This window comes from Vombatus ursinus, unplaced genomic scaffold, assembly GCF_900497805.2.
Source record: "Vombatus ursinus unplaced genomic scaffold, bare-nosed wombat genome assembly UNPS02014942.1, whole genome shotgun sequence".
In the NCBI taxonomy this organism is placed as follows: Eukaryota; Metazoa; Chordata; class Mammalia; order Diprotodontia; family Vombatidae; genus Vombatus; species Vombatus ursinus.
This window is the reverse complement of record NW_020954720.1, coordinates 12,176,743-12,203,596: the sequence shown is the minus strand read 5'-3', so window position 1 is coordinate 12,203,596 and position 26,854 is coordinate 12,176,743. Positions and strand designations below refer to the sequence as shown.

Below are 26,854 nucleotides of genomic sequence, written 5' to 3'. Positions count from 1 at the left end.
AATGTGCAAATGTGTTTAGCTTCAGTGAAATGGAAAAAGTAACAAATCTATCTTAGCAACCTCTATCTTGCCTTGAGAAGTTTTTTGTTTTGTTTTGTTTTGTTTTTTTGTCTTCAGTTCCACTCAGAATTTTACTTGGTTGCTCTTAAAAATGAATTCACAATCGTGTACATGTACATCTTCACTCATCCATATTTTGGAATAAGGGTAAAATGCATCCATTTGCTATTAGCCTCTTGTTCACCATAGTGATGAACTTTAACACTAACATTTTAATGTTTCCCATGCCATCTATTCTGATATGGAAGGACAGGAAATAATATATGGCTGAGATTTGGAATTAGTGAAATTGAGTATATACAAAGTGAAGAACCAAAGTACACATTGATTATCAATCTGCATTTTACAAATTATATCTGTTGTTTCCTTTAAAATATTTCATCACTTCAATTTAATGTTATATACTGACATTTATTCCCATTATCAATTTACAAACCACTATTGGAAAATATTGTCTATTCACTGGGCATAGCAGAAAACTAGGTATAAAAATCCAGGCCTAAACTATAAGCAAATGAAATACTTCAACCAAAGTAAGTTCCCAGTAAAAATATTTAATCATTTAGATTCATTAGATTTCATACTCGTATCTATATGATATACTAAGAAATTAGTGAGCGGTGTACTAATATGGAGTGGCTGAAAGCACTAATCTTCGATTTATTTTTTTTCCAGAAAAAAATCATTTTTTCTTGGATCTTTTTCATTTACATTCTCTGAAAAGGCCTCTCATAGAATAGTTATCAATGCAGATAATAAATGTAAAAAAAAAAATTGGCTGAAGGCCAAATCCATCAAGTTCTCCTTCTCAAAGATAACTTCCCATAGTCCATCCCTGATGACAGTGCCTTGAATATCTATAACTTTTCCATCAGAACCATTTAGCGTTACTATGCTTCTCCACAGCTTAAGCATCCCTACCATTGTCAGAACCAGGCAAACAAATTTATGATGATGTTCCTGGGAATAAGGAACTAATGCAAAGGGGATTTCTCTGTAGTTCTTCATTAACATTTTATTCATTACAACATGGGAGTTATAAGAGTTTCCTTTTAAGCAAATTAGGTCACAGGATAAAAAATACACAGCATGGAAACACAATGTATTACTACATAGAACAAAAGATCTGGTTAATAAATTATGATAATGGAATTAGTCTTCTACTGATGCTGAAAGGCATATTTAAATATTCTGGAATTTATTTAAAGGAGGAGAAAGTTTTTGCATATATTCATTGATTGTTTTTCTTTTCCCCTCTTTTTTTTTTCACCTTGAAGCTGCTCAATTTTTATAGTAATTCTTTTTGATGTCATTAGCATCTAAGAGAATGTCTATACAATCCTGTAAGCACTTACTGTGGAATATTTAATACTGGAGGACCCATTTAAGGGACGTGGTAAAAGCCAAGTGTGTGAAATACCACTGCTTATGAAAGGAAGATGAGGTCTGCTTGAGCAACTTAAAAACAGCTCAGAGAACTGGACATGGAAGATAAATCTTTTCAGTAGGTATCTATTTCTCATTAACATGATAAAGTTAACAAGTCTTTCTAAAGGAGCTTGTTGCTTTTCAAACACATGCATCTGTTAATACCTTTATTTTTTCTCTATTTGAAGTGTTCTATATTTATTTTTGCATCATTTTGGAAACCTTCAATAACATGTGCTGCAAATATGCTATCATTTTTACAGTTTGCCCTCTAAATGTACAAAAAACACCAAATCATCAACAGGTTTCAATCTTCCACACTAGTTTCAAAGTGTATTCAGGAAATGAGTAAGGTAATTGAAAAAAAATAAAGTAGTGGTATTCAGAAAAAGAAAAACAAATATCTTGTATCTTCCCTCAATTAGATGCATAGGGACAACTCAATAAGTAAGTATACTCATGGATTATTACATAAAATGAAGGAGTTATTCTACATGTTTTCAAAATTCTTTTCTTGTTCTAAGTCTTGTGATATTTTGGTCCAAAGTCATTAGCCTCTTATCTGAGATCAAATGATAACTGAAGCAAATAATTGTACATAGTTAGAAGAAACAAAATGAACTTCAGGATGAGGGGGTTAAACTGAAAACTGAGAACTTGAAAGATGCTGAATCTATAATAAATTATTTTGATGACTTATTCTATAAAAAAAGGTTTGTTTGCATTACTTTGAATTCACTTTCAAAGCTATGAATATCCTTTACGAGGGGTGTATTCATGAAAATCACATAATCACAGAATTTAACAGATTTATCATCAAATCTGACACACACTCAAAAAAGAAACTTCACAACATATTCCAACAAGTGCTTTTCTGATTTCTTCTTGAAGGCTTCCAATGAGAGGAACCCCATATTTCCTATTAACTACTTTGGAAATTCATTCCACTTTTGTATAGCTTGCCTCTTTCCAAGGTTCACTCATTGCTACTAGTTCTGACCTCTGGGACAAAACAGAATGAGACTAAACCTTCTTACACATGAAAGTCCTTCAAATACTTGAAGACAACTAAGAATGACAGATAGAAGCACTTAGTCATGCCTGTGAAACCAAATTGGCTATGAAGATTAAAGAATCTATAAACTTGCTAGCCATTGGTGAACACCACCATTGCTTATTGGAGAATGTTTATAGTTTAATGCCCCAGTTTAAGTATGTTTTTGAATAATTCTATTGTACTTTTAAAACAAAATAATGTTCACAATAAAAAAGTCTAATTATTGAAAAAAGAAAAAATTAATGATGTCTATCACTATATTTGAAAGACCCTATGGCATGATGCATAGAGGGCTGGTTTTGGAGTCAGAAAGACCTGCCTTTCAAAATTCTGTCTTTGTGAATGTGTACAACTTAGCTAACCTCTCATTCCCCAGGCATCTGTCCAATATTGTACATTAGAGACACTGATTTATTCATTTATATTGCAGGGAGGAGTTTTTACACCATGAGTTCAGAATGTTGGATTTACTATCAGAGGACCTAGGTTCAAATCATGACTCTGTTGCTTCCTGTGTGATCTTGATTAATCACTTTATCTCTCAGATCCTTTTCTATAAAATGAGAGCTTTCGAGTGGACTAGAGGATCTCTAAGGTTATATTTCACTCTAAATCTATGATCTGATGACATATATTAATGAAATCACAGGTCTGCCTGTCTACAGAAAAGAAACAAAACAAACAAACTGTAATTGTAGCCAGAAAGAAGTTTTTTAAAATAAACAAATGATATGCTATCATATGTGCATAACAAATGGGATTTACCCCATTCTAAATTTTAAATAAAGATTAAAAAATAATAAAATATTTGAGTGAAGAAACAATAAACCTAATGTCCTTTATTTTTATTATTATTTAAAGCAACATGAAACAAAGATGTCGTCTGCAATTTTTCTTGAAAAAAAAATGTAAAAATGAACTCATAATGCTTGTATGTCCAAATATCTGCAAAATGCATATGGAGGAATTATTTTGTTGCTTGGTTTTAAATAAAATGATCAAACAAGAACTGATAAATGTTAACAGAAAATATCTTTGCCAAGTAGATAACATTCTTGTTCAGATGAACATGAGCTTGTACACTGATGCGGGGTTGTATCAAATGAAAAGCATCACATAACAAATAAGACTAACTGAAATTAGTTTGGCAATAATCCAGGGATATTTTTTTTCACTGGAGTTATTAGCTTTTTTCTTTTTTTCTGTTTTTGTTTTTCACCAAAAGTGACATGTTTTTCTATTGGGATAATTTCTATAATTTCGACATAATATCTTAACAAAGGCCAAATATAGTCATACAGATATGTCCCCAAAAGAATAATGCCCAGACCTTAAAATACCTAGATGAGTTCTACTAATATATTCTTTGCACATGTTTTTGATAACTAGCATTTATGTAGGATTTAAGGTTTATAAAATGCTATACAAGTATTTCATCTTATCCTCACAACCTGGACCTAGAAGGTAGTGCTAATATTATCACCATTTTACAAATGGGGCAACTGAAGCAGGTAGAGGTGACTTGCCCTGAGTCAAATGCTATTAAGTTGCTTAAGCTGGATTCGAACTTAGGTCTTCCTGATTTAAGGTCCTGTATTCTATCCACTGTGCCACCCAGCTGCATCTCTAGTTATCATGCTCGTGCTCTTGACATAATTTTGAAGCCAAGGCTACCTATAAAGTCTCATAAACATTTGGCATATTAGTATAAACATATTTATCATAGTAGCAGGTTGTCATAATGAATAGGTTACCAGCCTCAGAATCAATAAGAGCTGAGTTCAAGTCCTGTTTCTCACATGTATTGGCTATGTGCCCCTGGGTAAATCACTTAATTTCTCAAAACCCTCTGGAAAACTCTCTAAGACTGTAAATTGCAAAACAATTGTCAATCTATGTTGAGAGAGGGAGTTTTTTATTTGGTGAAATGACAGGTCCAGACAACAATCCTCTAAATTTTTATTTTCTATAATAAACAGTAATTGATCAAATAATGCAAATAGTAAAGCCATTTATTTTAAATCAATTATTTAATTTTAACTGAATTACTTGGATAATTATTTCAATTTTCAATTTGTGTCCTATACATCAGTACTACACAAATACTAACACGTATTGACCTGGCCCAAATCGGCTTTAGTTATGTCAATCTTCTATCTTTCTGACATTAAAAAAAACCAAACAACTTATCCAAGAAGAAAAATAATATTTCTCTAAGAATTAATAGTGCAAGAGCTTCAAATACAGAGAGTAAGAGCCAAAATTTAGAACTTATTGAGGTTTCTGATAAAGTAGAGACATCCAATCAGGTAAAGGATACATTCCTTTAAGTTGGTTCTCAGAGAGTAAACATTTACAATTTTCACATAGTGCTCTTTTATTGACCTGTTTACACACTAAATTTAATTGGCAATCTGGCCACTTTTGCTTCCAAATTTTATGCTTAAAAAAAGAAATAGCCTGTACTTTGTTGCTATAGCAACACTTACACCTACAAAAATAAATTGTAATCAGTGATGTAGTATAGAACCCCTGCTTAAAGAAATACTCTAGTGGTAAAGGACAACAAATGGATCCCAAAGACATGAAGAAAAAATCATTTGGGGTATAATTCTTTGTTTTACATGAATAACCATAGACTTTGTTATATAGAAAAAATGATTCAGACAACTTTGCCTTCTTTTTTTATCTTCTGTATGGTTCATGTCAATCCTCTCAAATCTTGCTCTAGTGTTAGAGATGTTGCTCACCATTCCCAAGGATTCAGATGCTATCATATATGTATAACAAATGGGATTCACCCCATTCTATGTTCATTCAAATTTTGCTCTTTAAGAAATTACCCAGCATGGGTTATTTCGATACCCTTAGGCAGAACTGTTCCAAATGGGGTCTCAAGCCATTTTATCAGCACCCATTTTGAACACACCATCGAAGCTCTTCAAGGAAGTATTACCACAAGAATGCAGAACTGTATGAAGTGATATCCTTTTCCTGACTCCACCATAAAGGCTGTGACTTATAGAATATAAATAATCACCTACCTTTTCGGTGAATAGTATATGAATTACAAGTTTATTGAGGACAATAACTAATAACATTAAAAGAAGGCATATTTTACAAATGGAAAAAAAGAATGATAATAAAGTTTATTCAATCTGGCCATTTTCTCTAACTGATAATGAGGGAAATGTAGCAAATTATTAGCCACAAATATTTCTTTCCTTTAACACATATCACAATGACAATCTTACCTATTAGCTTTATCACAAAAACCAGGATGCTTCTAAATTATTGACCACGGACATAAGTTAAGACTAGTCTGCAAAAAGAGATGATAAATGCTCTTTTAAATACTACAAAATGTGTTGATTTTAAAACCAGAGGCTATTTGATCAAAGGGGTTGATAAACTGACAGCAACAGTTTACTATAAAATATCAGCTCATGAACTAGCATATCATCATTGTTGTGGTAGTCAATATTGTTTTTATTCTTCCTCATCTTTATCTTCATCATCCATCATCATCATCATCATCATCATCATCATCATCATCATAATCCAGCAAGATTTAATTCACTTTGTGCAAGGTACATGCTAGGTGATGGGAATACAAAGATTAGACATTGTACAACACCTGCTTTCTAAAAATTTATACCCTGTAACTATTTAGTGCAGTGTATACAGTGCTGGATTTGGAGACAGGAAAACCTGCATTCAAATCCCACCTCAGACACCTACTAAATGTATGCCCCTGGAAAGTCACTTAACCACTCTGCCTCAGCTTCTTCATATGTAAAATGAGAATAATAATAGTATTTATTTGAAGAGTTGCTGTGACGATTAAAAGAGATCATAAATGTAAAGTGTTTTGCAAACTTTAAGGTGCTATATAAGTGCTGTCTATTATCATTATTATTACTAGTGGAGATGTTAATGTGCATAAGAAATTATAAGACTGGGTCAGTTGTAGCAAGAGAAAGGAAGGACTCAAAGTGCTTTAGAAAACTTAAACAGAGAAACAAAAGATGATTTTATGAAGGATGTGGTACCTGTGCTTTGAAAGAAGACAGTTTCCCCACCCAGGAAGAGAGAAGGAAAGAGTATTTTACTGACATGAGATATAGCCTAAAGTAGTGGGTGGAGGTGGGGGATTACAGAAACAATTAGGAAACAGTGGTACAGGTTGGTTGTATTGTAAAGTATATACAAAGGAGCAATGTGAACAAAAGTTAAAACAAAAGATTATAATCATAGTCATATTTAGAGGGTTTTGAAGTGCCAAGCCAAGGAGTTGGTGTTTTATTTTATGAACAATAAGGAACCACTGAAGGCTTTTAAGCAGAGGAGTGTGATGATCAGAACTATTCATATGAAATGTTTTAGTGGTTATGAGAAGGATGGTTTAGACCAAGAATCCCCATAACGTCCATAGTTAGATTGGGGAGGGAAGAGGGAAATCTTGTATTCTATATGGGGAAAATGCATTTTTACTTTCACTAATCTCTAGAAGAAATTTAGCATTTTATTCAGTTATTAAAATAAGTAAACAAACATTGTTTTGAGGAGGTGTCCATAGGTTTTACCAGACTGCCAAAGGGGTCAATGATATGAAAAAAGGTTAAGAAATTCCGGATCAGATAAATCAATGTCTGGCAAACAGATTTTCTTTATCTGGCTGGAAAGATGACTCTGACCTGAGGGTTCAGGTAAATATTGCTTTTAGTAAGCAGATTTTCACTCCTGGACACTTAGATTATCAGTGTCCAGGGTCACCAAAGTCAGCTTCATAGCCTGTCAGTCCCATTCTTTCATATGTGCAGAGAAATAGAGGAGGCCTTATCAGAAGAGTTTATTATTGTTGTTGTTTTGTCATTTCAGATGTATTCTATTCTTCATGACCTCATTTGGGGTTTTCTTGGCAAAGATAGTGAAGTGGTTTGCCACTTCCTTTTCCAGTTCATTTTATAGATGAAGAAACTGAGGCAAAGAAGGTTAAGTGACTTGCCCATGGTCACACGGCTAGTAAGTGCCTGATGGTGGATTTGAACTCCTCTTCCCGAACCCAAGTCCAGCATTCCATTCAACACACCACCTAGCTGCAGTATTAATTAACAAAGTTCCACCATGACCTGACTCTGCTGCCTGCTGCCCACTTTGGTGCCCTGGTCAATAGCTCCAACAGGTTCCTGAGAAGCTGCTAAATTTGCTATTCCCTTCTTCACATTAACACCTATTATTGGTCTTTGATGTCATACTGTCTTCTAAGATTTTATGAGCCAAGGCCTTTGTGTTAGATTCTGCAAACTACCTCAGTCTGAAGGGAGGGAGGACAAAAGAGGTGGAGAGGAAGGAATCAGTTTCCTTTAGCTGAGGCAATGAATGACTCAGAGTCTAAGAAGAGGTACAAGGGAGCACAGCTTCCCTAGACTTGCTTCTTATAAGACAGTCCAATGGAAGTTCCCTCAAGACTGAGAAGACACAAGTGCAATACATAGGCTATCCTTATAAACGCTTCATACCGAAGAGCCCATATCTGAATTTCAAGGTAAACTGGGAGGGGAAAATGGGGTTGTTGTTGATGAATCGTGCCTGACCCTTTGTGACCCTATCTGGGTTTTCTTGGTGAAGAAACTGGAGCAGTTTGCCATTTCCTCCTCCAGCTCATTTTTACAAATAGGAAACTGAAACAAACAAGGTCAAATGACTTGCCCAAGGTCACACAGCTAGTAAATGTCTGAGGCCAGATTTGATCTCATGAAGATGAGTCTTTCTGATTCAAAGACCATTGCTCTATCCACTATAGAACCTATTGCCCTAAAGATAATGTAGGAAAGAGTTAATTCAAATTGTCTAGATCTGCATCATAGAATATAGCATCTTGGTCTACTGCAATGTTAAAAATGTCAAAAGATTGTTACAATATTATAAGCAAAAAATGATGAGCCCTTGACATAGCTGATAGCTAGATAGCTAGGTAGAGAGATAGATAGACAGGTAGATAGACAGAGACAGACAGACAGATAAATAGATAGATAGAAAAATAACTTTTATTAAGCAGGAGGCTGCAAATACAAGAAAGATATAATTCCCTTACCTTAAGGAACTTGCATTCTAACATGGGACAACAACGATAATGGAGGGGGTTAGCATGTTAGGGATAACATGGTGAGAATCCTAGGCCCTGACAAGATAAAGTAAAAACTCAACTATCAGAAACTAGGGACTTATGGGAATAGTTCACATTAATGGTGGAGAGGACCTGTAGGTGATAATGTAAGGAGAGAAAGTTTCTCATATAATGGTCCAGGAATTTGAGTGGGGGTCTGGGCATAAAAGTGATAACAGTGTGAGTGAAGAGATGAAGATTAATTGAAAAGATATTATGGAAATAGGATAAGTCAGATTTGGCAGATGATTTAATATGAGTTGTCAGAGAGAAGGAAGAGTCATTGATGACTCAGTCACCTCAAGGTGACTGAGAGGATAGCAGTGCCCTCAAAAGGAATGGGGAAACTGGGAGGATGAGAATGTTTAGTAGGAGTAGCAGCTTGATAGACAAGCTAATCACTGCTTGGCCTAAAATTCAGAGGTATAATCACATAACTATACATTTAGAGCTAGAAGGGAACTCAGAAGACATTAAATTCAGCTTTATTATTTTAAAGATTAGAGAAACAAAACTAAAAGAAATTAGGTAGTTTGCCCAAAATTACACAGATAATAATCAACAGAATCCAAATTTGAACCCAGGTCCTCTCACTCCAAACTTAACATTCTTTCTATTATATCAGACATCACTATGTGGAAGACTTACAATTATAAATTGAAGCTGTTAGTTGCAGGGGTTTACAAGAACTGGGGAAGACACAAAACATCAAGCATTTATTCACTGCCTACTGCGTGCCAGGTACTATGCTAAGTGCTTTACAAATATTACCTTATTTTTTATCTTATCTCACTCTATTCACTGCAGCATTTAACAGGTATTTTGGTAGGAGCAATATTATCCAGGTAGGCTAGGCTAACTTTTCTTAAAAAATGTTGGGACAATTTTTGAGATTTAACCGGCTAATGAGACCAACGTCTGGGCCATGCACGTGGTATCTTGGTTTAGTATAAGCAACACAAAGTTTACCACTATAAGTTAGCTCCTCTCAGTCTTCCAATAAACATGCCAGCATGGTCAACACAAAAGCAAGGAAATTAAATGTTCTATCTGTTGAATAATCCTTTTCCTGCTATGACTAAGTAAACCTTTTTTGTTGTTGTCATTGTTAAATATTAGTTAGTCTATAAGCATCTCCTTTTGTTCCAGTTTCAAACTTGAACTAAGAGTCCTTACTGAGCCAAGCTTAGCCTGTCATAGGAGTTAACTAGCACTCCTTTCGCTAATGGGTAGAGTCTAACATGATCACTGGAACATTAACTCAAACAGTCGCATACATTCTCCAATCCAAGTCTACCAATTAATGATGATATACCTCTTTATGTGATCATAAATATCATGACAGCAGTAAAGACCACAATGCCAAGCTGTAAATAACTGAAAAGCCCTAATATGGGGCTAAGATAATGGGTTTTCTTACTATTGCTTCTATTGCTGGTACTATCATTATTGAGGCTAGTTCACATAGGATGGAGGAGAAAGTCAAACATATAATTCTGCTAATGGTTTTAGCACTTTAAAGATAAACTCTGTTATTGAACTTGGGGAAACTAGTTAATGAGAAATGGAAATTTAAATATCAAAACAACATAAAATGTGACTGACTACCTTATCTCTATTTATGAAGGGTAGGAGAGGCAGAAATCCAGGCTGAATGGTATGTAAAGGTAACTTTTGTAGCTTAAGGAGTTAGGTCTTTCAAAATGATTCCCAGTCCAATAATTGATTGCTCTTATCCACCAGAATACAATGAGATGTTTAACAGAAAAAAAAAATGATGTCAGGAGGAGTTGTGATGTGTGTGATGGTGAACTTGGTTTTATACACATTGAGTTTGAATGCTCATGGAACATTCAGGCATAAATCCAGGAGCCAATTGGGGGAGGGGAAGCTTAGAGAAACATTAGGTCTTCTAAAGAGATTTATAATAGAAGGCATCTGCATAAAGGCTGAGTTTAGGAATGAATATCATCACCAAGGGATAATGTAGAAAGAAAAGAGTGTCCAAGACAAAGTCTTGGGGAACATGTTTATTTAGAAGGTGGAGAAGATAAAGGAGTCAACTGAAGGAGATGTCAGAGTGATCCAAAGGAGAACAAGGACAATAACAAATCATGGAAGATAAAGAGAATAGAGAGTTATCAAGAATAAAAGGTTACCAAAAGTCCAAATTCAGGATTATTACTTAAAAGGGGTGAACTGAATTTAAAAAGTAGATTATTTGTGACAATCAATAAATGACCCTATTAAATGCAAGGTATTAGGCTAAATGGTTTTAATTGTCAAAATCACTTCTTATAAATCTAAGAATTGAACAGGGTAACATTGATTTACTGTAAGCCATGCATGTCACAGATGAACCTCACACATGATTCAAAATGAAATCCTTAAACATTCTCAACTCATCTCTTCAAATGAATTGGTGGCCACAGTGATTTGTATGTTTCCTACAATGATTTGGATTATGATATATCCATGCTTGTTCAGCATTATTATTCTCTATGACTTTTTTATATCTTTCTATAAGAAAGTCACAAGGGTTTCACCCAAATTACTGGGGGCCTTTGGGAGGATATTAGCATGCTGTCAATCTGCCACAATGGTCCCTGCTTTGTGACCAGCTCATTTTTAAACTATACATTTCCTTCAAAGCATTTTTTTCTTTTGTTCCTCTAAGTTTCTCATCTGCTGTTCATTGCACTTTGCTCCTACATAAATTTTTTTGTGTGTTACTCATTTTTGTTTTTTTGGAAACTATTGTGTTGTATATTTCAGGGTTACAGCAACACCAGTTGAATGTCAATATTGAAAATATAACTGCTTTTTAAATTTGAGAAACTTAGGGACATTATAGGAGCCTTGAAACTTGCTCTTCTCTTCCTGTTTAATTTTGCATCCAACTCATTGCCCAACTGCACCATCTGAGCCAACAATATAAACTAATATACAAGTTCTATAGATTATCCATCAAACTGCTACATGTCACAATCTGGGAATTCTTCAAATGTTTTCTAATAACACCTAGTAATGAGACATACTTATTAAAATGATTCTTTTTTCCCTATTTCAAGGATCAATGTAAAATAGATAAAAATAATTTTCCTGTTCATCAAAAATTTAAATGTATGGACTACATCCTACAGTGCAAGAGTAAATCTGTATTTGCAGATTCTGTGTGTCTATTATTTGTGTTTTACATTTTCATTAATAATAATAAATTCAAACATAAGGGAAAAATAAAAATCCTACTCCAGAACAATAGTGTAGATAATGATGTATGTAACAGAAAAAGCCTGACTGTGACTCTCAGAGCTCTTTACAAACAACTTCTGATTAGTAAACTGAACAAAGCAGAATCTGGAAAATATATAGACAATAGTAACTTCAATGTTAACATGCCAAATAATGTATAGACCTTGATTTCAAGAACCTCTGTTGATACTTTCATGAGTGAATTAAAGTCTTACAAATTCATTAGTATAATATGAATTATAATCTATCACTTTGGTATTCATTTGCATTATTTAGGAAAGTTTGAAATTTCTTCTTAAAATAGGAAATTAGCTTAGGGCCAAAATTTCAATTTACATTTTATTCAGGAGTATTGTGCTACATTGGTACAAGTTTAATGGCATAATATGCTTAAATATGTAAGATCCTTATAATACATCTCATACAAAACTAGTACTCTATAGAAAATGTATGTAAGATCCAAGTAGGATTACTTAATCCAAAAAGGATTAAGTAAAGTATCATGGAGGTGGTAGCTCTTTAACTGAGTTTTAAACAATATACATATAGGAATCTAACATACAGGAGGAGGACAAAGGACATTCCCAGAATGGTGGGAGTGGGATGGAGGGGGAGAACAAGCCTTTATTAAGTGCTTACCAATGTAGAGAGGGAGGGCATTAGAATCAAGAGATATTGAAAAAGGCTTGCTGTAGAAGATGAGGTGTTTAGCTAGAGGGAAACCAGACGGGGAAAGTAGGTAATGATGAGGAGGTAGAACATTCTAGGCAAGGGAGACATTCAGAGAAAATACCAGAACAAAGAGATAGAATGTCTGGTTTGTGGAACATTGAGGAGGCCAGTGTCACTGGATCAAAGAGTACATATCAGGGAGTAAGGTTTAAGATGATTGGAAAAATAGGAGACTCTTTAAGGGTTTGGAATGTTAAATAGAGGATTATGTATCGATATTGAAGGTGACAGGGAATCACTAGAGTTTATTGAATGGGATGGAGGAAGATGAATATGTCACACACACAAGTTAGGAAAATAACATTGATGTTGATTGAAATACGAATTAGAGTGGGGAAACTTGAAGATAGGCAGAACCTCCAGCACACTATTGCAATAGTCTAGGTGTGAAAAAATGAGGGCCTGCACCAGAGTGGTGGTAGTGTCAGAGGAGACAAGGAGGTACATTCAAGAGATGTTGCAAAGGTGAAATAGGTCTTGGCAAAAGATTATATATGGGGAGGTAGGTGAGAGTGAGAAGTTGAGGATGACACCTAGGTTGTGAGCCTGAAGAATTAGGAAGTTGTTGTTGCCCTCTACAATTCAAGATGTCTGAAAGTTAGTTGGAGATGTAAGATCAGAGGCTAGCCAAGAGGTTGTGGTAGAATAGGTAGTTTTGAAAATCATTAGCATAGAGGTGGTAATTAAATTCACAGGAACTGATAAGATAACAAAGTAAAGTAGTAAAGAGGGAGACGAATAGAGGACCCTAGGGAAGAATGCTGAGAGACATCTACATTTAGAGGGCATGATCTGGATGAGGATCCAGTGAAGGAGACAGAGCAGTCAAATTAGTAGGAAGAGAACCAAGAGAGAGAGATGTCCTTATGACCTAGAGAGAAGAGAGTATCAGTGGAGATAGAGTGTTAACAGTGACAAAGGTTGCAAGGATGTCAAGGAGAATGATAATTGAGAAAAGTCTATTGGTTTTAAAAGTTAAGATATCACAGGTAACTTTGAAGAGAGACAAGCCATTTCAGTTGAATGATGAGGTTAGAATCTTTATTGTTAGGGGTTAAGAAGAGAATGAGAAGAAAGTATCAACTCTGAAAATAAAGGCAGGTGCTCACATAGTGGTCAGAAGAAGCAATACAAGGATACTCTCAAGGTCTCTCTTGAGAACTTTGGAATTGATAGCATGATATGACAGACTGGCAAAGTCCTGCCCAGCATGGCATGCTTGCATCAAAGGTGTTGTGCTCTGTGAGCAAAGCAGAATTGCAGCAGCTCAAATTTAGAGAATTTACCCCAATGTTTACATGGACCATTTGTGCTGGTCCTGTGGTAGAATATTCTGAGCTCATGTTGGTCTGATCAGTCACAGTCAGACATACTATATCTCTAATCTAACATAGGGATGGCATTTTTGATCCTCTTTGAGAATGAAAGACAGCAATCAACTGATCAGCATATGTAGGAACAAAAATGGTTTGGAGTGATTCAAGGCTGAGACTTGGCAGGATGCACTTGGTGAAATGATAGGGCAGATCAGCACTCAAGAAGAGGATGATGTAGAATTGAATTTGTTCACCAAGGGGTTGAGAAGAAGAAAAGATGAAAGTATGGCCAATATTGGGGAGATGCCTGGGAGAGAACTGAGGGGTTAAGGGATTAGAGGTTACAGAGTGGAAAAAAGTAGGGTTCAGTAAGGAAAGGCAGAGAGAAAGGTGGAAAGCCAATAGGTAATGGTTAAATAAGAATATCTCAGAATTCTTGAACATGGAGGTGATACCTTTGTGGGTGATACCAAGATCAAGGCTATGACCATCTTTGTGTTTGGCTGAGGTGGGGTGATAGAGTAGGTCATCAGAAGTGAGTAGATTGAGGAACCGAGTAGTTACGGTGTTTGAGAAAGAGTCAATACATACGTTGAAATTCCCTAGGAAAAGGACAGATGTTGGGAAGGAGAGAAAAACTGTAAGCAATGTACTAAACTCATTAATAAAGGAAAAGGAATTACCTGGAGTTCTGTAGACAATAGCTATCAGGAGTTTGATTGGTTGGTGGAGATGAACTGCATGAATCTCAAAGGAAGAGAGGCTATTGGATAATTGTGGTAGTAAAAGAACCTGGAAGTGGCAATGAGGAGGAAGTTTTATTCCAACTTCCCTATTTCAAAAAATGAGCCCAAGGAAAAGAATGTAAGCACAGTCAGTAAGGAAGTACATGAAGCTTTGTCATTAGGGGGAGTAAGATTTCAGCTAAAAGATTGAAAGAAAGAAAAAAAGATTTAGGCTGAAGGGAAGTTTGTGGCCTGTGGAATAAGCATTCCAGAGGGCACCGTGGAAGTGGTGCTGGTATGTGGTTGGATTGTTAGGGTAGGAGGGCTGAAGGGAATGCAGATAAGGAATCAAATGGTGGGGGTGGGAAATGGAGTTTGGATGATGATCTGCAGGGGTTAAGAATTATTGTTATGTGTATGACTGATTGTAAGAATGTTCATTGTTGAATTGAAAACACCACTCTTCTTCCCAAAGAAGACTGGAGAGAGACCTCTAGACAAGGGCAGCATGAGATGGAAGGCACATGGTTATATGGTCACATGGGAGGCCCCATTTTACTACTACTCCTGACTCCAAAAATAAACATGAGAACAACTATATGTGAATATAATTCTGATGCACACCAAGAACTCTCCCTCCCCCCATTTCTGGCATCCCCCACTTTGGAAGACATATGTTTGGATCAGGTAGTGACCTAGGCAGGAGATGTAAACTCCCTAAACTATCCAGCAGATACTACTTAATTTCAATTTTTCTTTCCCATTTGGTTTGGTCAGATCAAATACAGACAAAGTTTAACTAATCAAGGACTCGTCTTGGTAGAGGATTGTTATTGTTTATCTTTTGTTCTCAAAGAGGACCATGACATCAGGGAGTCATTGCTTGATGACTTGACATGCAAGTGAATTGGATTTAAGTGAGGGAGGGCTGTGCAAAGTCACCAGCCTCACTTTCTCCTCTGAAACCATCTCTGGCAGAGGATACTACTGAGCCTGAATACACTAGGAAAGTAAACCTGCATTAGCAACAAGAAGAATCATAACACGACATTCTGGGTATTGCTTAGACAAATTGAAGGTACCACTCAACTCATGTGAAAAATTCTAGGTTGGAAGAAAGTAGAAGCCAAACTATGCTAAGAGATTATAAAGGATTAGGTAATATAATAAAGAATGTATGGTTGCATTCTCTAAAAGGAGGGTGCACTGGGGAAGAAGAAATGATTGCCAAAGGACCAGGACCCTAGATAGGCCTCATCTTCGAAACAAGAGGGCTGGACTAGAAAATATGCGAGGTCTCTTCCAACTCTAACCTTCTGTGGTTTTATGAAAAGTGACATGGAGCCTTCCTGCCACGTGCATTCCTGCTGATATAAATGTTAAAATGTCAAACCACTCTCATGGAAACTTCTTTAACTCATCTTAATTTCTAAGCTCTCAAAGAATCCCTTTGTAAAAGAGATAGTAGACAGCATTTACTTTAGATCTCTTGGCCCCTGAAAAGACTTATGTTTCAAAAGTTAAATTAAATTCTCCTTTCATGAAGTTCAGAAAGACTTGCAAACTTTTGTTGGCTATAATTGGAGAGGGTAGTTTTCAACTATAATACCTTTCATTTTAATTTGGTTAAAAATATTATTTAGGCTGGATCTCGACAGTAGAAACAAATGGAAAAGTAGGGATGAAAAATGCCATCTTTATATGAAGGATGAATGCCATTAGCAGATATCATACAGCTATGCATATAGTGGAGGGGGATACTTAAAAGGAAAATATTTCACAAATGAATTTTTATTTTCCTTACTAATTAATAACACCATGCTGTGAGTAACTGGTGATAATGTTCTAATAAGAAAAATCAATACATTTGCACTGAGGGTCATAGTAATTGGCAGTGCTGATGAAGGGAAAAAAAAGATGTATACTACATTGATCCTTTAGCAATCTCCTAACTAAAAAGAAGAGAAATGAAAGCTAATTACTATAGTAGGCCTCTGAAAATGATAAGATTAAAACAAGCTAATTATATGTTTTTTAATAAGTATAATGTTTGATGAAAGTAAGTTGAGGAAGGGCATACTGTGTCTAAAGGAAAGAAGTATTGGTTTTTGCTAATTAAAACATAATCCTTATACCTTTTACTGCTCTTAGCCAATGATCAAATGAGTTTACACAGAAAGGAAAACTTTTCCAATGGCAATTTTAAGAGATCATAAAATTAATAGAAAATTATAAACTATGCATTTCTCCTTTAATAGTCAATATGAAGTCAAAATTTTAAGAGATGTAAGGGACATATTATTTTAAAAATATTATTATTATGTAAATTGCTGTAAATGTTTATCACCTTCCTTTCTCCCCAAGGAAAAATTCTAGATAACACTTTATTTTTTTTTCTTCTAGACTGAATGAAGTTACAGTACAGATAGAAAGGGAAAAACTTGGGTCTGTTTTTCATTGGTAAATTAGATAAACATTGGATAAAGCATGAAAAAATGAATGTTCTCCACACTCTTTTTCCCACAACTCTCCCTGATCAGTTCTCTTAAATGCTCCTCCTATTCAGTCATTCCAAAGAATCAGCATGTCCAGTAACCTTCATATTTAGCTATCAACATCACCAGTTTTACATTTCCCTTGCCTTATACTAATTGTTTTGGGGCATAGTACTTTTATACAACAATGAAAATGTAAAAGTTATGGTAAAATTATTACTTAACAATAAAGAATTTTTAAAATAATAGTTGATTTGATAAAGAATATAAAAGTCAGATACCTTGTTTGGACACCATCAGAAAGTTCAAGGATTTAGACCACCTGGATAGGATTCTTTTTAGGGGGACTGGGCAGTGTAGCCTTTGACATTCTCTCTGATAGAATAGGCTTCTTGAAGACATAGATTTTCCATTGTTTTGTCTTCATATCCTCTGCACCCACTAGAGTACTTTCCACATAGCAGGATGTTTAGTAAATATTTATTGGATTGGATCAGATTAGATAATCTTTAAACTATTCTTATGCGTGATAGATTGCTATATTGATGAAATTACACACACATTGAAGTATGCAAATATTACTAATGTAATTATTCATATTTATTCAAGAACACCGCTCACATAGTATGTAACCACTTGACCTGAAGGATATAAAGAAACATTTTTACTTTTACTAATGTCTCAAAACAATTATTTCTAAACTAAATAACCATCTGCAAAAAGTACTTCTAGAAGCCTGTGAATTATAATTTCTCCACTACACTGCCTATGATTATGTATTGTGTATTTAATGTTGGTTGATCTAACGTCAATGTAATGCATTATGTCTGAGGTATTAAACAGGTAGCCATAGGCTTCTAAATTTAGCCAGAATCAGATTAAAATATAATTGGGAAACACTTAATAAAATAAATTAAAATATAATAAAACATAGATAGCAATACATTTTAAATCTAAGTCAATATGTAAGCTAAGGGATGCTTATATACTCATTAGTGGCTCCCATTTCTATTTAAGTTTGACACTACTGGATTAGATGGCCTCTAGGGTCCCTTCATACTCTATGATTCTGTGATAATGATTTACGTAGTTGTTAATGGAGAAGGGAAATAAAGGAAGAACTATGAAGAATAGAAAGTGCTTCTAGTAAACTAATTTATTATAAAGAAAACAAAATATTCCAAGTTGTGAGAAATGGAAAATAAATCCAATGAAATGATGTTACATTTCTGTTTTATACATCATTTTAAATGAAATGCCCCTTGTCCACTTTTAAACAAGGTAGAAGGGCAAAGGAGATGGTTGTGGGTTGGTGAAGGATAAAAAAAATAAAGATTTTCTCCCCTTTATTGAGCACAATTCAAGAGGGAACAAAGTGTAGTAGATAGAGTTGTTGTTATTCAGTTGATTAGTTGTGTCCAACTCTTCATGACCCCATTTGGGATTTTCTTTGGAAGAATGCTAAAGTGATTTACCATTTCCTTCTCCAGTTCATTTTATAGATGAGGAAGACAGGGTTAAGTGATTTGCCCAGGGTTGCACAACAATTAAGTATCTGAGACCCGATTTGAGCTTAAGTCCTTACTCCAAAGCCAGCATTCTATACACTATAGTACCTAGCTGGATAGAGTGCTGGCCTCAAAACCAGGAAGACACAAGTTCGAATCTTGTCTTTGACATAAACTAACTATGTTACCCTGGGCAAGCCATGTAAATTCTAAGTTAACTTGGCAACTTTCTAAGACTAAATTGCAGAGGTGGTGAAAGCATGTATTTGAAGGGTTTTCTATAACAACACCCCTGTTTCTATAACCTCTATGGAGCAAAGCATTTGTAATACCTAAAATAATAAATATATCATATTTCACAAATGACTCAAATACCTTTAATTTTTATTATCTGGGTTCTCATATTTTTGATAGAAAAGAATTCCCTCCTTCCCTAAACTCTGATAAAGTCAGATCTGACAAATATGTAGTAGGTCGAGTTTAGACAATTTTTTATTTTGTTTAAGGTTCCAAAACATAGACTTTGTTGAAATCTAATTACATAAATTAAATCATGAACATTATTTTAATTAATGGGGAACACCCATTGAGATTGAAGTTGCTTAGGCAGATATACAGCTATCCATATTCCAGGCAAATAGTCATGGACAGCAACTAAAATGTGTATAGTGTGGCTCTGATTTATCCAGTCCTGGCATGCAGCTCTGGTAAGTCTTATTGATTAGAACCAAATTCAGACTGCTCTAAGTATTTTAAGAAACTTTCAAGAAGCAAGCTTAGAATCAATACCTGCACCTCCATGAGAATCTATGTCCCCTGTAGAAACATATGAATATAGAACTAACTGGCAATAAAAAAAAAGAGAGGAAGAAATCCTGATTCCTGTAATTCAAGAGGATTTCCAGGAAAGTTGGACATTGGCAACTCTCCAGTGCTTAAGGAATGGAAGGATCTTGTGAAGAAGAAATTCAGTTTGAAAAGTGACAAATTCCTACCGCATGAGTGCAATGTGCAATGTATCCATGAAACAACACTGAGAATTGACTTCAACTATGCTTGACTCTGTCCAGACTCATCTTGCATCTGGAGAGAAGTAATGGAAGGGAATAAATGTTTATAAGTGCTTACTATGCCCCAGGCACTGTGTTAATTGCTTTAAAATAGTATCTTCTTTAATCCTCACTATGAAATTGCAAAGTAGGTGCTATTATGATCCCCATTTCACAGTTGAGGAAACTAAGGCACTTGCCCATAGGCAAACAGCTAGTAAGAGTCTGAGGACAAATTTAAACTCAGTCATCCTGACAACAGGCCCAGCTCTCTATCCCATAAGCCACCTAGATCCCTCCCTTTGGCTGTTCTCCATGCCTAAAATACTCTTTCTTCTTTCCTCTACCTCTTAATTCCCATGGCTTCCTGGAAGGCTCAACTCAAATCCAGTCTTCTGAGGAAAGCCTTTCATGGTGTCCTGTCCTCTTCCTCTCCTCTGTTAGTGTCTTTGCCTTTCATCTTATCTTCCATTTACTTTGTACATATATTATATGTACCTACATATTTGAGGTGCCTCAACACCACCCTAGCCCCCATGTACACTTCTTGAACATTGGGGTTACTTTTGCCTTTTTCTGCAGCTACTGAGATTAACACAGTACCTGGTATTATTAAGTGCTTAATAAGCTTTTTGATTGCGTGAATTAATGACTGTAGACAATAACACCATCAAAGAATTTTGTACTCTTTATACCTCACCCCTAGAAACACTACAGAAGAAATCTTGGAAGACCCAAAAGTATGTAAACTACTGAACAAATGAAACAAAATATTAAAAGTAAGTAAATAAATCACAAATCCGAATTTTATGTTAAATAATTTAGGATTAACAGATGCAAATAATTAAATGAGAGAAGTAGGAAATGCATATTTTGTATAAATATACTTGAAACATTTGTAATACTCATTTGCATAGAAGATCATAAAGAAGCTATATATCTATGTAAAGGGATAAAAATGCACTAAATATATTTTAAGACTAGACTGGAATAAAATTAAAATCAAATAATGTGAACATCAACAAAATTATAAAATTATATTTAAAAATAATTTACTAAGTAACCAAATTAAACCAGAATACTGGATTAAATTTAAAATCAGGAAAACAATATTTTTATAAAAAAGACAATTGCAATAATAATATCATGTATCAAAATCTCTGAATTATTGCCAAAGCAGATCTTAGAAGGAAATCGCTATCACTGAATTGAACATTATAAGAAAAATAAAAAAGTAGATATAGATGAATGAATTAGGCTTACAACTAGAAGCAAAAGAAAAGAAACACTTCAATGGCCCAAAAGAATGTGGGGAGGGGGAAGAACGAAATAGGAAAAGTGAAGGTGAGAAGGAAAACAAAAAAAGACAAGGGAGAAGGAAGTAAGGAAGGAGAGAGAAGAGTTTATCAATAGTAAGAGAGGAAATAAATGTTGAAAGAAAAAATAAATTAATGAACCTGGAGCTGGATTTTTTTTTGGGGGGGGAAGGGGAATGTATGTGAGAGGACCAACAAAATTGAAAACATTAACATACTTAATTTTTAAAATCTGCTAAATAAAAAAAATGAGATTACAAAATGCAAATGAAATTAAGAATACTATAGATAATTATAATATTAACTACAGACAAGTATTGGCAAAAAATTTAAATTGCTCAAATGGAAAAAAATATATAACATTAGAATTTCATGTAATCCAATCTCAGAAGTAAAAATAAGAACAGTTTTTTTAAAATTACTTTTCACAAAAATATCTTGTCTGTCTGAATTCACAAAGAGCAAATAACCTCTGAATTATATTTATTATGTATAAAAATGTAAAAATATAAAATATTATTCAATTCATTTCATGAAGAAAATATGATTTTGATTCAAAACCTTAAAAAGTAATACTTAGAAATTATAGACCAATTTCCTTTGAAGGATATGAATTAAACATTAACTATAATATTTGCTAACATAGCACAATATTAGATATGTAAAATGATTCATCTTGACCAAGCAGTTTATATTAGTTACAAATAGCTGCTTCAATATAAAAATAATAAAGATAATGAAATATATTTAATCTCCTTCAAATTATACTTATCAATTAATTAAAAACATTTGAAAAAATAAAACATTCATTTATGACCAATATGCTAAAAAGAATAGAAATGAGGAGATTTTGCTAAATATAATAAAATAGTTACCTTAAGCCAAGTTGTAATATAATATATCATGGAGAAACATTTGAATCATTTCTGCTAAAAACAAATACAAAGCAAGAATGCTCACTCAATATTTTTTCTTAACAAAGTCTTTGAAATTCTAGTTAGTTAAGACAGAACTTCTGTATTAATTCAGAGGCAAAATTTATAATAAATATATATTCAAGATTAGAATGCAATCAAATTATAATTAAATAACATGAACATCATCATAAATTATAAAACTTTACGTTAAATTTTAAAAATAATTTACCAAGTAAATTGAATTAAAATAGAACATTAGATTAAACTAGATTTGGGGAAAATAACAGAATTTTTTAAAAAAACAATTACATTTTCTTATTAGGAGAATTATATTGAAAATAAAAAGGCCATAGTATAAATTTCAAATGAAATGATTACTTATCAGGAAAAATTCAACTATTTCAATCTAAAGCACTAATCTTTAGAAAAAAAAGGAAGTTTATCTATAACAAGTATAAGGTAATTTTGCTAAAGTCAAACAAATTCATCCCAGTTTCTAGAAATAGTAAGCCATATTATTTGTCAAAAGGCTAGACGTGTGCCAACATTCCTAATGTTTTAAAGGTCATCTTGATATTATTAGAGAAATTCTTGTTGGAAACTTACAAGACCCAAAAGAGATTTTGGAAAGAATAAAATAAGCATCCATGAAGCTGTTGAGTTTATTTGTTTGTTTCGAGGAGGTGGGAATATTATGAAAACAAGTCATTCTTATTGAATGAAGTTCCATTTATTAAGAAGTGAGTCTATATAATGTTCTTTCATTTCACTCACTGGTTAAAAACAACTTGTAATTCTTTTATTACAAAAGTTGTGTGAATTAAATCGGTTTTAAGTACCAACTCTTCAGCTATAAAATGTATATTGATTTTACTTTATGTGGATTTTTTCCCCCTGGTATTGGAATCTATGTTGGGCCTAGTACAAGAAAGTAAACTGTGAATATATTAGATTAAACTAATACTAAAGTTTACATCCTTAGTATCCCATCAAATATTTTTAAAAAAAGTTTAGGTATTAATATAAGAATTAAATTTTAATGTATTATGAAAAGGAAAGAATTACATATTAGTTATTCTTTAGTACTGTGATTGAAACCACTACTTCAGAGAGCATCCACTACTCTCTCTGTGTTCCCAAATAGTGCCTGAGGCTTTCTGTAGGTTTCATGGGAAATTTAATAGTTTTGCCTGTTTGAAACATTTGAATTGTTAGACCATGACTTCCAACCCCATTGTACTATTTTCTTTATACCTACTATAACTAGAGTTATTTCAGTACACAATGAAAAAAAAATATCAAAAATGTATTTGTTCAGTCATGATTGACTCTTTGTGAACTCATTTGGGGTTTTCTTGTTAAAGATATTGGAGCAGTTTGCCATTTACTTCTTTAGTTCATTTTACTGATGAGGAAACTGAAGCAAACAGGGGTAAGTGACTTGACCAGGGTCACATAGCTAGTAAGTGAACTAAGGGCCTTTTCCAGCTCTTCCTCGTGCTTCGTGTTCGTGCTTCTTCCGAACTTGTCTGCAGAGCCTAGCTGTTACTGTCAACATGGCGGCGGGAAATGTCAAGATTGGGTACCCAGCCCCCAATTTCAGAGCTACAGCTGTTATGCCAGATCAGCAGTTCAAAGACATCAGCCTTTCCAACTACAAAGGGAAATCTGTTGTGTTGTTCTTCTACCCCTTGGACTTCACCTTTGTGTGCCCCATGGAGATTATTGCATTCAGTGATCGAGCTGAAGAATTTAAGAAACTCAACTGCCAAGTAATTGGTGCTTCTGTGGATTCACACTTCTGTCACCTTGCCTGGGTCAACACAGTCAAGAAGAATGGTGGACTGGGAGCCGTGAATATCCCATTGATGTCTGACCCCAAAAGAACCATTGCTCAAGATTATGGGGTCTTGAAGGCAGATGAGGGAATTTCATTCAGGGGTCTCTTCATCATTGATGACGAAGGGATCCTTCACCAGATCACCATCAATGACCTCCCTGTGGGTCGCTCTGTAGATGAAACTCTGTAGCTTGTCCAAGCCTTCCAGTTCACAGACAAGCATTGTGAAGTGTGCCCTGCTGGCTGGAAACTGGAGAGTGACACCATCAAGCCCAATGTTCAGGGGAGTAAGGAATACTTCTCCAAGCAGAACTGAGTTGCTCTCCGCAGCCGCGGACGTCCCTCCCACCCCCAATGGGGCCTGCTGACTCACTAGCTACTGTCTGCAGGACAAATGTGCTTGATCTTCCCCAAGCTTCCAACTGGAAGGCCTTTGTAGAGGGAGCCCAAACAGTGTGGGCTAGCTGGGCATGACCCCCTCTCCTCATGGGGCCTGATTCATTCAGATCATTCCTTCCTCCCTCAGGGCAGCAGCCAGCTGGCTGAGCCTACCAGGTCTCTTTCACTCTTAGTGACCAAGCTCTGTGTTAACAATGTTTGTGCCATAGTCACCCCTTTGGGCTTGAGCTCATCTGATGTTTTGTAGCTCTATTAAACTTTTCCTAAGGAAAAAAAAAAGAACTAAGGAAGATGAGTCTTCCTGACTGCAGGCCTGGCAGGTCTATCCACTGCACCACTGCCCAACTTTCTTTTACAGCTTCAGGTCTGGCTCTGATCCAAATGGCCAGAGCCAATCACATGCTCCCCAAGTCAAGTAGTATTTATTAAAGACCCATTGTGTACCAGACATTGTGCTAAGTACTGGCAATAAAAAAAAAATAAATAAACAAACAAAACAAAACAAAAAATCCCTCCTCAAAAGGAGCTTACAGGCTAATGGAGGAAACATCATTCAAACAACTCTGTATGAATTATGCTGATAGAGATAGAGATAATGATAGAGGGAAGGCACTAGCATTAAGGGGGCTCAGGAAAGGCTCCTCATAAAAGGTGGGATTTTAGCAGGATTTGAAGAAAACCAGGGAAGCAAGGAGACAGAGATGAAAAAAGATGAAAATGCTCAGGAGCAATGAGGAGGTAAATGTCATTGGATCAAAGAGTGCTCTGGACGAAGTAAGGTGTAAAAAGAATGGAAAAACAGGAGGGGTCAGGTTATGAAGGACTTCAAAGCCAAACAGAGATATTTGATTCTGTCGTTGGAATTTATTGAATATGAGGTAACATGGTCAGAACTGCATTTAAGAAAGATTAATTTGATAGCTGAATAGTGGATGGATTGGAACTGGAAGAGGGAGAAAAGGGCTCATGACTGAATCTTAGGGGACAGGTATGGTTAGTGTGTATAATATGAACGGATACCCAATAAAGGAAACTGAGAAGAAACAATCAGAAAAGTAGGAGTAGAATAAGGATAGGAACAGTGTCATGAAAATCTTAAAAAAAGATTATCAATGAGAAGAAGGCTATTGACAGTGTCAGATGTTGTAGAGAGATCAAGAAAAATGAGGATTGAGAAAAAGCCATTAGATTTGGTAATTAAGAGATCATTGGTAACTTTGGAGATAGCAGTTTCAGATGAATGATGAGGTCAAAAGCCAGACTGCAGAGAGTTATTTAAAAAAAAAAAGAAAAGAAAGTAGAATCTACAATTAAAAATTGTTTTTACATGTAACTGGGGAAAAATAGAATACTAAATAAAACAAAAAGATAAAAATTAAAATATACAAAAAAAATAATCCTAGAGCATTGCCTAGAACACTGGAAAATTGACTTACCCAACATTAAACATCAGTAGGAAGCAGAATTAGGAGGTGAATGATGGCTTACCTGGTTTCAAGCTTGTTGGTATCCAATATATACCATAAATTTTAGAAATTCTCACGGTAAATATGATTATATTTTCCATATTTTCTTCCAAATGAATACAAAATAATTTTGCTAGAAGGAAAAAATAAAACTAGAAACTGGATGTACCAGCAAAAGCCTTTTGTAGGAGGTTGTACTTGACCTATGTTTTGAAAGAAACTGAGGTTTCAACACAGAGATGTTGGGTGAAAACATTTAAGACATGGGTAATAGTACATGAAAGTACAAAAATCAGAAATATTATATTGTACAAGAGGAAAAGCATGTAAAGTGGTTTGGAATAAGCGTTGAGTGTATGATGGGGAATAATACATAATCAACTTGGAAAGATCATTCGGAGTCAGATTGTGAAGGTCTTTAAATGCCAAGCAGAGGAGTTGATATTGTATCTTAAAGGCAATAGGAAGCCACTAAAGTCTTTTGAGCAAGAGGAAAGACATTCTTAGGAATATCAGTTTGGTAGTTCGGTGGAGGATGGATTGGAGAAAGAGAAATATCAAGGTAAAAGGTGATGAGGTCCTGGAACAAGGTGATAGTATGTGATTCAAGAGAAACTAATATATCAGAGATGCTTAAGAGGTGGAATCGAAAATCCTTGGCAACTGATTGAATGTGGGTGGGGGTTGCCACATAAAAAGTAAAGGAATTTAAATGAACCTGATGACCGCCCAACCAAACCCTGCACCTAACCCACATGATAACAATAAATAAAATAAGGTCCCTCTGTTAGACTACCAGACTGATAACCCAAAGGTAAAACTCTTTCTAGGCAATTTAAAATAATATGATTGAAAAGAGTTCTTTTCCACTAGACAACAAAGTAAAATAGAAAATCAGTGAGCTCAGGAAAAAAAACTAGGAAGATTTAATCAATAGAAAAGCAAAATCAATGAAGCAGATAAAACTTATAAAGTAATTAAGATAATTAATTTCCTTGACCTGAGTGTTTTTCATAAAGATAGTTTGAAATAATTAACAATTGAAAAATGAAATTAACTTGGTATTAAAACTAATTACTAACCTATAAAGAATCTCATGACAGGAAAATCAAAATACCATCTAAT

At 34.7% G+C, this 26,854-nt stretch overlaps 1 pseudogene; it reads left to right on the top strand.

Moving 5' to 3' along the window:
* The first annotated feature begins 23,580 nt into the window (after window positions 1-23,580).
* On the top strand, window positions 23,581-24,180 carry LOC114029939 (annotated as a pseudogene).
* Window positions 24,181-26,854: the final 2,674 nt, after the last annotated feature.